Below are 16464 nucleotides of genomic sequence, written 5' to 3'. Positions count from 1 at the left end.
GAACCTTAATACCCTACAGGTGTTTCACGACTTTTGCATATGTAAAAAAATATATATTTCTTTTTACCTAAAATGCTTGTTTTCCCAAAAATTTAACATTTTTTAAAAGGGTAATAGCAGAAAATACCCCCCAAAATTTGAAGCCCAATTTCTCCCGAGTACGGTGATACCCCATATGTGGCCCTAAACTGTTGCCTTGAAATATGACAGGGCTCCATAGTGAGAGCGCCATGCGCATTTGAGGCCTAAATTAGGGACTTGCATAGGGGTGGACATAGGGGTATTCTACGCCAGTGATTCCCAAACAGGGTGCCTCCAGCTGTTGTAAAACTCCCAGCATGCCTGGACAGTCAACGGCTATCTGGCAATACTGGGAGTAGTTGTTTTGCAACAGCTGGAGGCTCCGTTTTGGAAACAGTGGCGTACCAGCCGTTTTTCATTTTTATTGGGGAGGGGAGGGGGGCTGTGTAGGGGTATGTGTATACGTAGTGTTTTTTACTTTTTATTTTATTTTGTGTTAATGTAGTGTAGTGTTTTTAGGGTACAGTCGCACGGGCGGGGGGTTCACAGTAGTTTCTCGCTGGCAGTTTGAGCTACGGCAGAAAATTTGACGCAGCTCAAACTTGCAGCCGGATACTTACTGTAATCCTCCGCCCATGTGAGTGTACCCTGTACGTTCACATTGGGGGGGGGGGGGAAATCCAGCTGTTGCAAAACTACAACTCCCAGCATGTACGGTCTATCAGTGCATGCTGGGAGTTGTAGTTTTGCAACCGCTGGAGGCTCCGTTTTGGAAACAGTGGCGTACCAGACGTTTTTCATTTTTATTGGGGAGGGGAGGGGGGCTGTGTAGGGGTATGTGTATATGTAGTGTTTTTTACTTTTTATTTTATTTTGTGTTAATGTAGTGTAGTGTTTTTAGGGTACAGTCGCACGGGCGGGGGGTTCACAGTAGTTTCTCGCTGGCAGTTTGAGCTACGGCAGAAAATTTGACGCAGCTCAAACTTGCAGCCGGATACTTACTGTAATCCTCCGCCCATGTGAGTGTACCCTGTACGTTCACATTGGGGGGGGGGGGACATCCAGCTGTTGCAAAACTACAACTCCCAGCATGTACGGTCTATCAGTGCATGCTGGGAGTTGTAGTTTTGCAACAGCTGGAGGCACACTGGTTGTGAAACACCGAGTTTGGTAACAAACTCAGTGTTTTGCAACCAGTGTGCCTTCAGCTGTTGCAAAAGCTACAACCCCCAGCATGTACGGACAGCGGAAGGGCATGCTGGGTGTTGTAGTTATGCAACAGCTGGAGGCATACTACTTTGGCTGGGGATGCTGGGGATTGTAGTTATGCAACAGCTGGAGACACACTGGTTTGCTACTTAACTCAGTGTGCCTTCAGCTGTTGCAAAACTACAACTCTCAGCAGTCACCGACAGCCAACGGGCATGCTGGGAGTTGTAGTTATGCAACCACCAGATGCACCACTACAACTCCCAGCATGCACTTTAGCTGATTGTGCAAGCTGGGAGTTGTAGTTACACAACAGCTGAAGGTACACTTTTCCATAGAAAGAATGTGCCTACAGCTGTTGCAAAACTACAAGTCCCAGCATGCCCATAAGGGCATGCTGGGAGTTGTGGTGGTCTGCCTCCTGCTGTTGCATAACTACAGCTCCCAGCATGCCCTTTTTGCATGCTGGGAGCTGTTGCTAAGCAACAGCAGGAGGCTGTCACTCACCTCCAACGATCCTCGCCGCACAGGTCAGTCCCTCGTCGTCTCCGCCGCCGCCGCTGCTCCTGGGGCCCCGATCCCAACAGGGGCGCCGGGGATCGGGGTCCCCAGCACCCGGGGTGCACGTTCCGCACCCGCTCACGTCCTCCGGAAGAGGGGCCGAGCGGGTTGCGGGAGTGACACCCGCAGCAGGCGCCCTGATTGGTCGGCCGGTAATCCGGCCGACGAATCAGGGCGATCGTGAGGTGGCACCAGTGCCACCTCACCCCTGCTGGCTCTGGCTGTTCGGGGCCGTCTCTGACTGCCCCGATCAGCCAATAATTCCGGGTCACCGGGTCACTGGAGACCCGATTGACCCGGAATCCGCCGCAGATCGCTGGACTGAATTGTCCAGCGATCTGCGGCCATCGCCGACATGGGGGGGCATAATGACCCCCCTGGGCGATATGCCCCGATGCCTGCTGAACGATTTCAGCAGGCATCGGGGACCGGCTCCGCTCCAGATGGTTGCGGGGGGGCGGTAAAACACATGACGTTCTCATACGTCATGTGTCCTTAACGACTCGGAAATGGAGACGTATGAGAACGTCATGTGTCCTTAAGGGGTTTTAAAAAAAAAAAAAATGTTTTCCAGGGAAGTACCCTTTTAAGGTCCAGGATATCTGTACTTTTCCCTTTTGTTGCTATTTTATTCCTCGTTACTGTCAAAAAATGAACCATTACTGTCATGTCTGGTAATGTTACATTTTCCAAACCAAGGTTTAACAAACCTGTTTCCGGGCCCCAAGGAATTATATAACCTATAATTTTACATATTATGCAAAAACCTAAAGTCCACAGACCATGGACATGACTGCACTCCCACCACATATGTAGCAGTGTTCCAACTTGCATACCACATCTCCAGCAACTATCTGACCTCCCAGGGTACATTCTGACCTTTCTACATGGGGGTGAGATGCCGTGTATATAATAATTTCCTATCCGTTTCAAGGTAGACAGCACATCTTGAGACTTTCAAACTCACCACGAATGCATGAATCCACTGTGAGTCAATAAACTTTTAAGAGTTCTTTTGTAGTTGTGCTACATCTTCCTCAGCTTTTAAGACAAGTGTTTAAATGGTCACTCATAAAATCACATTTTTGCTATTGCACTTCTTATGGTAAATGAAAAAAAAATTTTAATATACTTTGTTAGAAAAAAATGAAGTTTTCTATGTTTTATTTGGTCTTAAAAAAGCTAAAGAGCACATTTTCCCCCTATCTCAAATACAGAATTTGGACCGAAGCCCAAACACAGTAAGTGCAGTCTGGAGTGATGGGGGGGTCTAGCCTCATCCAATCATAGCTCCTCTCACACTTAACTGCCATATGCTTTGGTTGGACACACCCCCCTCAGCACTCCAGGGTGCACTTCCTGTGTTTGGGCTTTGGTCCAAAGTCTGTGTATAAGATGGGGGAAAATGTGCACTTGAGCTTTTTTTAGACCAAATAAAACATAGAAAATGTCATTTTTTTAAACAAAGTATATTAGAAATATTTTTTTATTTACCATAAGGAGTGCAATAGCAAAGATTAGTTTTAATGAGTGACCATTTAAGCAACAGCAGTGGGCTCCTCTACCTTCTGTAGTTCATGGTGGATTAAAGTGAGGTCAGCTATATCAAATTAGTGGACAGCCATAAGAACCTCCTTTAGTGATGGTTTAGGGTCCACAGTAGTCTTTCATTTAGGGGTGTGAGTGGAGCAAAGTCCGGCTTTATGGTGGAATCATCCATGTCCCATGGCTCACCTCCATCAGTGCTTCCTGTAGTTAGCCACTCACCTGTATCTGGATGTTCCTAGTGAGTATATTTCTGCAGCTTAGAAGCTGCATTCATTTTGTGCACATCAGGGTCCCCAGTCTTGTGAGAGACAGCACTGCCATCTTGGAGCTCCGGGTCCCGGTACGCCTCAGGCAGCTGCTTTTTTCTTTTGGGCGGCAAGACTGCAGAGTGTGACATGATAAATGAACGTGTGCTGAGTAGGTAAAAGGAGCAGTCCATCCTAGCTCATGCTTAGTCAGACAACAACCCAGTTGATGTGTTTTAGTCTTCATCTGCAGCATGTTCTGATTTTCAATTTGTAGCATACAGTGCCCTCCTTTATTGTAGCATATCACCCTTATTTAAAACTGACCCTTTTGTGACATATATTTTTCTGCCAATACTATTTTCTTCTACATATGCACCTAAACAGGTGGTCAGGGAATTGGTCCTTAGTGTCAGAGAGGCCAGTCTGGTTGGATGTATATCACACATAGAAATTGTCAAATTCTTAAAGATATTGTCCTAATGGGGGACAGACTTGCCGACCTAGGTGTTTATTGTGTTGGAGAACCAATTGCAGGTGATATATATGGTTAGGCACAGTAAACCACTGAAAGACATTACATTACATCCATAACTTATATATATACAGTGAATATATATATATATATATATATATATATATATATATATATATATAAAGCAAACACACACCACAGTTCAAATGAGTTGCATAATACAGAATAAGAGAGTGTGAGATGGATGTGCGGGGACAGCAGTTGCACACAGCTTTTATTGAAATTTGTATCTAAATATGCTTCTTGAATAGGTAAAAAACTTAGTCTCTCATCTTTGCAGAAGAGGATTGGATATAGAAGAGCTCAACAGCTGTCTTTTAATCTAATAATAAATCTTACGTATGCTTCATTATCTTTAACAGTATGCTCATGGATCTTATGGAGATAACCTAGCCTTTTGTCAGCAATAAAGCATTCTACACCACATATTTAGCAAAGAAATTACATTTTATTATAGGAATTTCTGGAACGATATTCTAAATACTTTGCATTAGTATTAAAAATGGAATATCTGTGATTATGGTATTGTTGCCAGGGCCACCTGGCCCCTGATTAAATATCGTACTGGCCAATGACACCAGACACATCTGTATATTTAGCCGCACATTTGATACTGGAAACCACTGCAGTAGTGAAATTTTATAGTTTGCAGATTTCTGTCTCATTTTTTAGGCAGTAAATTGATCAACCAACCTCGTTTTGTAGTTTTTTTTTCACTAGAGTTTGTCCATTAAAGTTATTGCTGTATCTAAAATCTGTGCACATAAGATTTCCCTTCTAGTTTTAGTATGTTCTTTACAGCCCAGTGAATAATTTGAATAAAAAATTGCTCAACATCTTAAATCATTAAACCGGAGGAAAAAATCTACTAGAATAAGCATGGCCTTTTTGCATCACTAACATCTGCCAAATGTCTGATTGGGGAATGAGTGGCTTGGCAAGTGACCTGTCTCTCCATTTATAGTTCTGATAATGACTCTTTATGCATATGCTGTACTCCAACAAGAATTTCACCATGAATTTATTTCTCAGCAAGAACCGTTCTGGCCTGGAATTATGTGATTTGCACCTGAATGGTTTTTGATTACCAACATGTTGCCCAGGTGAAAGAGATCAACGCCCCCTTTTTACTGCCAAATGTTAGGCCGCATTATGAAACTGATGGAATCACTTTATTATTTCAGTATAGCTATGGTATATGAATGAACAGCAAGAATGTCTATTTTATTTCTTTTTTATCTTACGATATGTTTACATATAACTTTAAAGGTGTACTCCGGCACTAAGACATCTTATCCCCTATCCAAAGGATAGGGCATAAGATGCATGATCGCGGGGGTCTTGCAGCTGTCACACCCCCTCCAGAGGCTTGCATTGAGGGGGCGGAGCCGTGACATCACTATGCTCCGTCCCCGTGATCGCCAGTAATCAGACCTGGAGCGGGGGCTGATTCTAATGAGGTGCGGCGTGGAAGATAATGGGGTTACCAGCGGCGGGACCCCTGCGATCCGGCATCTTATCCCCTATACTTTGGATAGGGGATAAGATGTGTTAGCGCCGGAGTACCCCTTTAACCCCTTAAGGACGCAGGACGTAAATGTACATCCTGGTGAGGTGGTACTTAACGCACCAGGACATACATTTACGTCCTAAGCATAACCGCGGGCATAGGAGCGATGCCCGTGTCATGCGCGGCTGATCCTGGCTGCTAATCGCAGCCAGGGACCCGCCGGCAATGGCCGACGCCATTAACCCCTCAGGTGCCGGGATCAATACAGATCCCGGCATCTGCGGCGGTTCGCGATTTAAATGAACGATCGGATCGCCCGCAGCGCTGCTGCGGGGATCCGATCATTCATAACGCCGCACGGAGGTCCCCTCTCCTTCCTCCGTGCGGCTCCCGGCATCTCCTGCTCTGGTCTGTGATCGAGCAGACCAGAGCAGGAGATGACCGATAATACTGATCTGTTCTATGTCCTATACATAGAACAGATCAGTATTAGCAATCATGGTATTGCTATGAATAGTCCCCTATGGGGACTATTCAAGTGTAAAAAAAAATGTAAAAAAATGTAAAAGTAAAAGTAAAAAAAAGTGAAAAATCCCCACCCCCAATAAAAAAGTAAAACGTCCGTTTTTTCCTATTTTACCCCCAAAAAGCGTAAAAAAACATTTTTTATAGACATATTTGGTATCGCCGCGTGCGTAAATGTCCGAACTATTAAAATAAAATGTTAATGATCCCGTACGGTGAACGGCGTGAACGAAAAAAAATAAAAAAAGTCCAAAATTCCTACTTTTTTAATACATTTTATTAAAAAAAAAATTATAAAAAATGTATTAAAAGTTTTTTATATGCAAATGTGGTATCAAAAAAAAGTACAGATCATGGCGCAAAAAATGAGCCCCCATACCGCCACTTATACGGAAAAATAAAAAAGTTAGAGGTCATCAAAATAAAGGGATCATAAACGTACTAATTTGGTTAAAAAGTTTGTGATTTTTTTTAAGCGCAACAATAATATAAAAGTATATAATGATGGGTATCATTTTAATCGTATTGACCCTCAGAATAAAGAACACATGTCACTTTTACCATAAATTGTACGGCGTGAAAACAAAACCTTCCAAAATTAGCAAAATTGCGTTTTTCGTTTTAATTTCCCCACAAAAATAGTGTTTTTTGGTTGCGCCATACATTTTATGATATAATGAGTGATGTCATTACAAAGGACAACTGGTCACGCAAAAAACAAGCCCTCATACTAGTCTGTGGATGAAAATATAAAAGAGTTATGATTTTTAGAAGGCGAGGAGGAAAAAATGAAAACGTAAAAATTAAATTGTCTGAGTCCTTAAGGCCAAAATGGGCTGAGTCCTTAAGGGGTTAAAGGGGTATTCTGGTGGGAAAAAAAAAAAATTCATATCAGTTGGCTCCAGAAAGAAACAGATTAACTTACTTCTATTTAAAAATCTAAACCCTTCCAGTACTTATCAACAGCTATATATATATATATATATATATATATATATATATATATATATATATATATATATACAATACAGAGGAAGTTGTGTAGTCTGACCATGTCAGGAACTGTCCAGAGTAGGAGCAAATCCCCATAGACAACCTCTCCTGCTCCGGACAGTTCCTGACATGGACAGAGGTGTCAGCAGAGAGCACTGTGGTCAGACAGAAAATAACTACTTAATTCCCCCTGGAGCAAACAGCAGCTGATAACTACTGAAAGAATTAAGATTTTTCATAGAACACAACAGTCTAAAGAATCAACGATCTTAAAGGACATCTGCAGCATTACAAACACTTATCCCCTATCCTCAAGATAGGGGATAAGTGTTTGATCGCGGGGGGTCTGAACGCTGGGACCCCCTGTGATCTCCTGTACGGGGCTGCGGCTATCCCGTGCAGGGGGCGTGCCAGTCGCAGCATGACGTTGTGGCCAGCACGCCTCCTCCATACATCTCTATGGGAGAGGTGGGGAGGCAGCATTCGTGCCTCCCCGCATCCGCCATAGAACTGTATGGGGACGGGGAGGAGACGGGGCGTCACCGTTGACCTCTAGGTCGACGCTACGTGCCTTAGCGCTCACCATGAGCGCTTATGGCAGTGCCCCGTTAGGGAGATCGGGGGGGTCCCAGCGGTTGGACCCCCGCAATCAAACACTTATCCCCTATCCTGTGGATAGGGGATAAGTGTAATGCCGCTGCAGTTGTCCTTTAAAGCTATGTTCACATGGGCAAAAAAATGTGTGGGATGTCCACAAGAAAAACACAGCAGAAAGAATAGACTTGAATATTTTTTCTGCGGACGCTGGAATCTGAATTACCAAATTCCTGAAATTCTGCCATTTGAACAGTGCCGCAGAATTCCATTAAAATTAATGTGACTTTGCGGCACTGGAATGTGCCTAATTCCGCCCAATTTTCGGCCATGTGAACATACCTTTACTATAATTAGTAGCGATTGTAGCAGGGTGGCAATTCAATTTACACTTAGTCAAAAACGAAAATAATGCAGCATAAAGGAGTTGTTGGAATGGAATGAAACTTTATATATGTAAATGAAATAATGATATATGTAAGTGATTACATAAGAGGATAAGAAAAAACTATAATATAATTGAAAGCAAGCTCTAGTACCCTGTTGGTTCACCTGTAGTGTGGATATAGAAAGAGAAACTATGGTGTCCCGATACCGTATTTCATACTGTACCTTTGTAGAGGTCCCCATAGTTAGAGTCCCTAGGAACATCGGGGTCCCTCTTCTATAGTTATCCCCTTGTCACCCCTCAGGTAATTTATATTTGTATAGACAGTCATATAAATATAAGTATAAATATGTATATATTTGATTGCCTACCTGTTCTGCGTAGCAGGACCTGCGGGTCATGTGATTAGGTTTAGAACTCTATGGTTTTGCTACAGGTCCTTTGGAGGTTCTTGTGACGTGCTCACCCACAATGCAATGTAATGGTGAGTGACAGTTGTTATGGACCAACCCAAAACGGTCAGACCCTGTCCACATAAGGGAGCTGTGCCATCTTGATCCCTCTCTTGTTCCTGTGCTGCCAAGCAAGCAGCATCATCTCTCTTGGGTTGCTGATTCTGGAAGCGGTAGGACCTCCGCAGCTTACAAGACAATTTACTAGGCCATAGCCTAGCGGCCTCGGCCTATATCAAAGCAGTTATACTAAGCAATTACCCACTACTAGATCACTGGACCTATGCTGCAAAATCTCTGAGAAGCTAAACTGAGGTTATCTGATCCCAACCAACTGTCAATCGCTGTTCAGCTATATCTATAGAGACTCTGGACTGTTATTATTGCTGCATGTACAGAAATTCTTCAGTAAAAGTTCCTGCAAGTTTTCAGTTAACAGTGGTTGTGGACAATCCTTTATTCTACATTCACCTATTGCTCTTTGGAAGGGTGGCAATAGGCCTATCAAGATTACAGAATTTAACCCTCACCCTGGCGTCACGAGTGACAAGGGTTAACAGCGCCCTTTACTATTCTGAACAGCAACACCCTAACTACCCTACACCCCACAAGGCTTTATCCCCCAAGGTTACCACAAAACGATTGGGCAAGGAGGCACACAGGTTCCCTGTGGCATCCTGCGGCACACTTACCAACATATGTTGCAACTGGGCTTTTGATCCTACACATCTGTAGGTTGTTTAACCCCTTAAGGACCAAGCCCATTTTGGCCGAATTTTCATCCTCGCATTCTAAAAAACATAACTCTTTCATATTTCCATCCACAGACCCATATGAGGGCTTGTTTATCACATCACCAATTTTACTTTGTAATGACATAACTCTGTATGTGTATGTATAATATCTGTATGTGATGTAATAGCCTGGAAGAATGCTGGCTGGGATCAGGCCTCTCCTGGTAGGGATAGGAGGTCCCTGAGATCAACCCACAGATCAAGGCTGTGCTCACTTTTGTGGTGGAATTGTATAGATCAGGGTTTGTGCTCAGCCTGCTGAGGACGGTATGATATGAGAAGGCTTTCTTGCCTCTGCAGTTTGTGTGAAACTTCAACCCCAAAAATTCCTATTCCAATGATACCAAAGTGAGATATATATATATATATATATATATATTGTGGCAGTGTGGCAAGGAAAGGGTGTATTTCCTTGGCTCACCCTGCAGAAGCTCTCACCTGCTTCTTAAGTAATGAGGCAGGAGGGAAGGGAGGTGTATATGAGATGGAGACTCAGTCTAATCTAGGCTCTTCCTAGGAGACAGCATGTGGGCTGTAGGGAAGAGACAGAGGCTGCTGAGGAGTACACAGCCCGAGCTGAGGGGCTCAAAGAGACTGCCATGAATTGTGAGTAGAAGGTTGCAGGGGACATATGTTTAACCGGCTGAGGGAAGCTCAGCGGTTGTTAGTCAGGACAAGCTGATCTGTTTAGTCAGTGACCAGATGGTCTAGGATTTTGTTTGTTCCTGCTTTTTGTTTATTTCTTTCCCTGCAACCTGTCTAATAAAAGTGGCAAGGTGCCAGATTTGCATTATAAGCGTTTGTTTGCTGGTTTATTGAGAAGAAACGCATCCTGTGGCGTGGTCCAGGACGATCCCAGAGCTAATCCCCAAGACGGATCGTCACATTTTGGTGGAGGATGCGGGCAACCCGTTGCCAAGGGCAACCAACAAGCGAGTTGGAGAGCAGCTGTTGCTAGGAGCAACCCCCTGCAAGATTGCAAGTCGGAGGAACCCAGCAGAGGAGTTCAAGCACAGTTTGGTGTCTGTGGAGGAGCGTTGCTAGGGGCAACGGATCGAGAATTTTTTTCAAGAAAATGGGACAACCTCGAAAGGCTGTTGCTGGGAGCAACCGACGTGGGCCACAACCGGTGGACGCCAAGAAGAAGCCGAGGTCCCGTGAGTTGTTGGTGGGCGGAATCCCACTGTGGGTGGACTTAGATTGTTGCCAGACTGTATCTCGGATTATGCCAGAAATAATTCCCTTTGTGAAGTCCCGCCCGGAGCCCGGTAAGACTGTTCAAATTACCTTTGATACATGTTTTGGGACAGTGAGCCATATGATGGAGGTATGTGCGGAACTTACAGTGGAAATTGTACTGGGCAGTGACTTTCCGTATTTCTGGCAACTGTGGGATGCTGAGAATGCACCTGAGAGTTCGCACCCAAAGGTTCCGGAAGTAGTGAGGACTGAAGGGTCTCTACTGGACTGTGTGAATGGGGCTGTATATTGTGAACCCATGCAGGCTGATAATGTTTTTCTTGAAACACTTATGTTAATGTGTTCTGATGTAAAGAGTTCTATTCCCACCTCTCGCAGGACAAAAGAAAACCTGTGTGAGCTGGAAATAGAAAGTAAAAAGATGACGGTTTTGTTAGATCCAAAATGTATAATAAGTCTGGTAAAGACCAGCTGCAGAAAGCCAGACCCCACTATAGTGCTTATACAAGCCGGTATTTGGGGTTATAAAACAGTTAATGTGTGTATTTATACTCCCTATGGTACCATAAGTCACAAGGTTGCAATAGAGCCTACCTTAGAGTATGAAGTAGTGCTGGGGAAGGATTTTCCGTTTTTTCAGCAGTTGTGGGAAGATAGTCAGGTGACTAGAGCAGGAACACCTGATAGGCTCAAAACACTTGGTCTTCACCACATAGCAGGGGATAGTAACTCAGCTGAGGACAGGGAGTGTCAGCAGACCCTAGGTATATGTCAGGTGGGAGTGTGCCAGACCACTAGGGGAGCTGAAGAACAGTCCATGAGTCAAGTTAAAGTGGTGACTGAAATAGAAGCTCCAAAGATGGCTGTGGAAAAACCAAAACTCCAGAAAAGAGTACCAGTGGAGCTGGGGGCTGCACTTACGGTCACAGACAGAGTCCTAAGTGAAGGAGACTGTGACAAGACAAAAGAAAAGTCTGCCAAGAAGCCAAGAGACAGTTCAGAGGAACTGATCAGGAATCTCCCTGACTCGCTGGTGCCAAGAGCCATTGAAGTTGTTGCTAGGGGCAACAAACTTACCGCCAAGGGATTGCCGGTCCGACGGGAGTGTTTAGCGAGAGTCTCCAGAGTTGCCAACGTGGTGGGAGAGGAAGAGTGCCAGGTGTCAGTGGCACCTGTTGTGAATGATAATAATGAGGCACAAGTGGCCGCAACCACGGAAAAGGGGGAGACTTCATCTAGAGATGGAGAAGAGCTGGGTCGAGTGTCTGACAGAGGACCAGAGGATGTCTCAAGGTCTAACAGCGAGAGTGAGGAGACCGCTGTCAGTAAAAGGTCTCGGAAAAAACGAGCTGGCCTTGGGAAAAAACTGGAGCAGATCCAGAATCTGGAAGAAACCCTGCAGATGGTTTCTGTGAAGTTGTTGGAGAAAGAAAAAGAGGTACATCGCTTGACAGAGGAGAGGGACAAATCACTTGCTGACTTTAAAAAAGAGCAAGAAGTGAGGCTTCAGCTGGAAAAAGTCATGGAGCATCACAGAAGTGAGTTTGTGGCTCTGCAGGATGAACTGTCCCGCTCCCAGGGTCTTGTGACCAGCAAGGAGAGTGAAGTGCAGAGTCTGGCCAAGCAGATGTCATTCCAGGAAGAAGAAGTGAGTCTTCTACATGGTGCATATCAGGCTCTGCAGAGTGATCACAAGGCTAGCCTGGTAGCCATGGAAAAAATAGAAAAAGAGAAGAATGAAATGAAGATGGAAGCTGAAGATCTTGCCAGCAATCTGGAGAGTGTCTCTAAAGCTAAGCGACAACTTGAGGAGGAAGTCAAGGTGAAGAATGCCCTTGCACATGCTCTTCAATCTGCTCGTCATGACAATGTCTTGCTCCGTGAGCAGTATGAGGAGGCCCTGGAACAAGTTGAGACTCTGCAACATGAAAACAAGAACTTGCAACAGGAGATCTCAGATCTATCTCTACAGATTGGTGAGAGTGGAAAATCTATCAATGAGTTAGTGAAGTCCAAGAAACAGTTGCTGGACAGTGAGAAGGTGATCTCCGCACAACTCAAGAGTGAGCAGCTGAGATATATAAAGCTGGAAGATGACATGAAGATCTTAAAAGAGAGCCTGGAAGCGCAGAACGAAACGCGCAGAAGGTCCCACGTAGCTGCCTTGGTTTTGCTGGGAGCGCAACTCTACGAGCAGGTGGCTGTGCTGGCGGACAATGAACAATTGAGGAAACAATTGCTGTCATCGGAAGATACTGTCAGGGACTTGACAGAGTTACTTGACAGTGAGAGGATGATGTCCGCTAAGCTCCAGTGTAAGCTGCGAAAATGTGAGAAAGGAAGAGGACCAGGAAGTCCTAAAAGAGAGCAGAGACCACGATATGGCGGAATTGGCTCAAGAAAGGCTTCTGGGGCAGAAGTTACAGGATACAGTTATGCTTTCTCTGATTGCGAAAAAGTCCTCTAAAGCTAAGATTGAGATGAAGTCCTGTAAGAAGTCTCATGAAGCTAGGACTGAGCTGAAACCTGGTGGGAAATCCTCTGAAGTAAAGACTAAGGAGAAGAGAGGTGGGAAATCCTCTGAACCTGAGCAGACCAAAAATTCTGAAGGTAATGCTGAGGCAGAGAAATCCTCTGAAGCAGAAGCTAAACCAGAGTCCACCTCAAAAGCTGTGAGTAAAGAGAATGGCACAACTGAAGCTACAGGTGAAGGGAAGAGTAAGCCTGAAGAAGCTGCAGTAGTAGAAGCTGATTCTACACAAGAATCTGAAGGAGCCAAAGACTCTGAAACCAAACCTGAGGAAGCTGGTGCCCCAGAAGAGAAAGCTGGATGGGATGAGGTGAAACCATGTGAGGAATCCACTGAAGACAAGACTGAGGTGAAACCAGGTGGGAAGTCCTCTAAAGTTGAAACTGAGATGGACCCATGTCAGAGGTCCTCTGACGGTAAAGAGAACAAGACAGTGGTTGGTGAAGCCACTGAGGCCGAAAGATTCTCTAAAGCAGAGGCAGAGGTCCGGCAAGCAAGAAGACAAAGGTTAGAAGCATCAGTCCTCTCACTCCTTAATTTCAAGAACCCTGCCCACACCAGGGTGAAGAACCTGGTACTGGAGAGGTGTGACCGAGAGACTTGCAATTGGTGGCTGGTAAAAGTCCGGAAGAAAAAAGTCAAGGGCTTCAGAGACTGTGGGACAAAAGTTGTCCAAGAGAAAGGAAAGGCAGATGGTTTCTGCCTTTCAAATACATGTGCTCCTTCCCGGTGGTCTGAGCAAAGGGGGGGGATATGTGGCAGTGTGGCAAGGAAAGGGTGTATTTCCTTGGCTCACCCTGCAGAAGCTCTCACCTGCTTCTTAAGTAATGAGGCAGGAGGGAAGGGAGGTGTATATGAGATGGAGACTCAGTCTAATCTAGGCTCTTCCTAGGAGACAGCATGTGGGCTGTAGGGAAGAGACAGAGGCTGCTGAGGAGTAGTGTTGCTCACGAATATTCGCAATTCGAATATTATTCGCGAATATCGCATATTCGCGAATTCGCGAATTTCGCGAATATAGCGCTATATATTCGTAATTACGAATATTTGTTTTTTTTTTTGTTTTTTTTCACAGTACACATCACAGTGATCACCCCTCTCTGCTTCCAGCTTGTGTGGTGTAAAGAAGGCTGTAATACTACTGTGTGAGACTGGCGTACGAAAATTCGCATATGCGAAAATTAGCATATGCTACTTTTCGCATATGCGAATTTTTCGCGAATGCTAATTTTGTGTATGCCAATATGCACATATGATAGTTTTCGCATACGCGAATGTTCGCATATGCGAAAATAAAACGGGAATATAACGAATATGCGAATATTCGCGAATATATGACGAATATTCGTCCATATATTCGCGAATATTCGCGAATTCGAATATGGCCTATGCCGCTCAACACTACTGAGGAGTACACAGCCCGAGCTGAGGGGCTCAAAGAGACTGCCATGAATTGTGAGTAGAAGGTTGCAGGGGACATATGTTTAATCGGCTGAGGGAAGCTCAGCGGTTGTTAGTCAGGACAAGCTGATCTGTTTAGTCAGTGACCAGACGGTCTAGGATTTTGTTTGTTCCTGCTTTTTGTTTATTTCTTTCCCTGCAACCTGTCTAATAAAAGTGGCAAGGTGCCAGATTTGCATTATAAGCGTTTGTTTGCTGGTTTATTGAGAAGAAACGCATCCTGTGGCGTGGTCCAGGACGATCCCAGAGCTAATCCCCAAGACGGATCGTCACAATATATATAGTTTCTCAAAATCAATGCAGCACTACTTCACCATGAGTTACCGGTGCAAGCGCCCTGACCAGATCACAGTCCATGCAATAGAAGAAGAATGGCACAGCACTCAAAAAATGCAAAAAATAACGGTGAATTTATTCCTTCATGTCCAACAAAACAGCGAAGTTTCAGCTCCTCAATTGAGCTTTTTTCAAGCATGGTGATACAACAAATCAAGGGGGTTTTTATCCCCATTGCAATCAATCACAATAATCAAACAATAAAGCATAAAAAACATAATATTTTAAATGTGCAAAAATCACAGTGCATTCTGAGTACCACATATTAAAGCGCATAGTTATTATATTGTGCATATATTAAAAACAATGAGGCCTGAAATACAGTGCTCCATGATAATTATTAATAATAGCCACAGACGTATAGATTATATAATCAAATGAACATATAAAAATATCAGGAATTGCTCACCCGCTCTGCAAATCCAAGATGGCAATACCGGCTTGTGTACAAACTGACTGAGCATGGTGAAAAACTAACATTACATGAATACTGGGACCCAGAATAAGTTCCGTTACACGCAACCAAAAGCATTGCGTTGCCAACACAACCCGCGATCCCGGCAGTCAAAAGGGCCCGGGCACAAACTGATTGAGCATGCGTGGGAAACTACTGTTACGTGGCTTCCGGGACCCAGTATAAGTCACGTGATTGCGATCCCAACAGTCACATGGGCCCGGTCACCACAGTAACATGATAAACAAAACAAGCAGCTGCAATAGTGCATTATTGTTTTGATCATGGCTATAGAGTGTCTCTGCATAACAACGTGAACGCTCCATGCAGACACCCGGCCATGATCAATGTGCTTAGAACAAACTGAAAATCTATAAAGTGAAAAAATAAAAAGTGTGCAACTACATGTATATAAATGCAATAAACTATGTGATGTCGCCAACTGGTGTGTGTATTTAATATGTGTATATACTTGCAATGACCATAGAATTAAGAGAATGTGTGGAGAAAAATTGTAAAAAAAATAATGACCAATAATAATGAACAAGTATATAAAAAATTATATAGACAACCTAATAAAAAATTTTGGATAAAAATGAAAAATATAATGAAAAAATAAAAATGAAAAAGTAAAAAAATTTAAAATAATTGGAATAAATAATAAATAAATAGGAAATTATAATATACAAACCTAAAAAATACCTGAAAATTGTAAAAAAAAAAAAGTTAAAAAAACTAAAAAAAAATGTCAAAAACTTTTATCAAAATAATTTTATATATCAAACCCTGGCAACCCAAATGGCCAAGTAGACTCTCACAACACCCCATTATAGTGTTCAAAAAGACATATTAATATTTAAATGTGGCATTGGACTCCTGCCTGTAGGGGAACTCCCTGGTTTGTAGAACCAGGTGTCCCCGTCCTCCTTGGAAGACCAAGGACCAATAGTAACTGGGGGACTCTGGTGCCAGAGACCCATCAGCCCCATGCCACCTGGTCAACCCCCTACAACCTATTCAGGAGTGCGCCTGCTGATTCAGCGGCGCCCTGCCCCACTCCCCTCCCCCCCCTCCCCCGGCGATATTAGGAAACTGCTATAATTGCTAA

Source organism: Hyla sarda, chromosome 1 (genome assembly GCF_029499605.1).
Source record: "Hyla sarda isolate aHylSar1 chromosome 1, aHylSar1.hap1, whole genome shotgun sequence".
Lineage (NCBI taxonomy): Eukaryota > Metazoa > Chordata > Amphibia > Anura > Hylidae > Hyla > Hyla sarda.
This window is presented reverse-complemented; position numbering follows the sequence as displayed.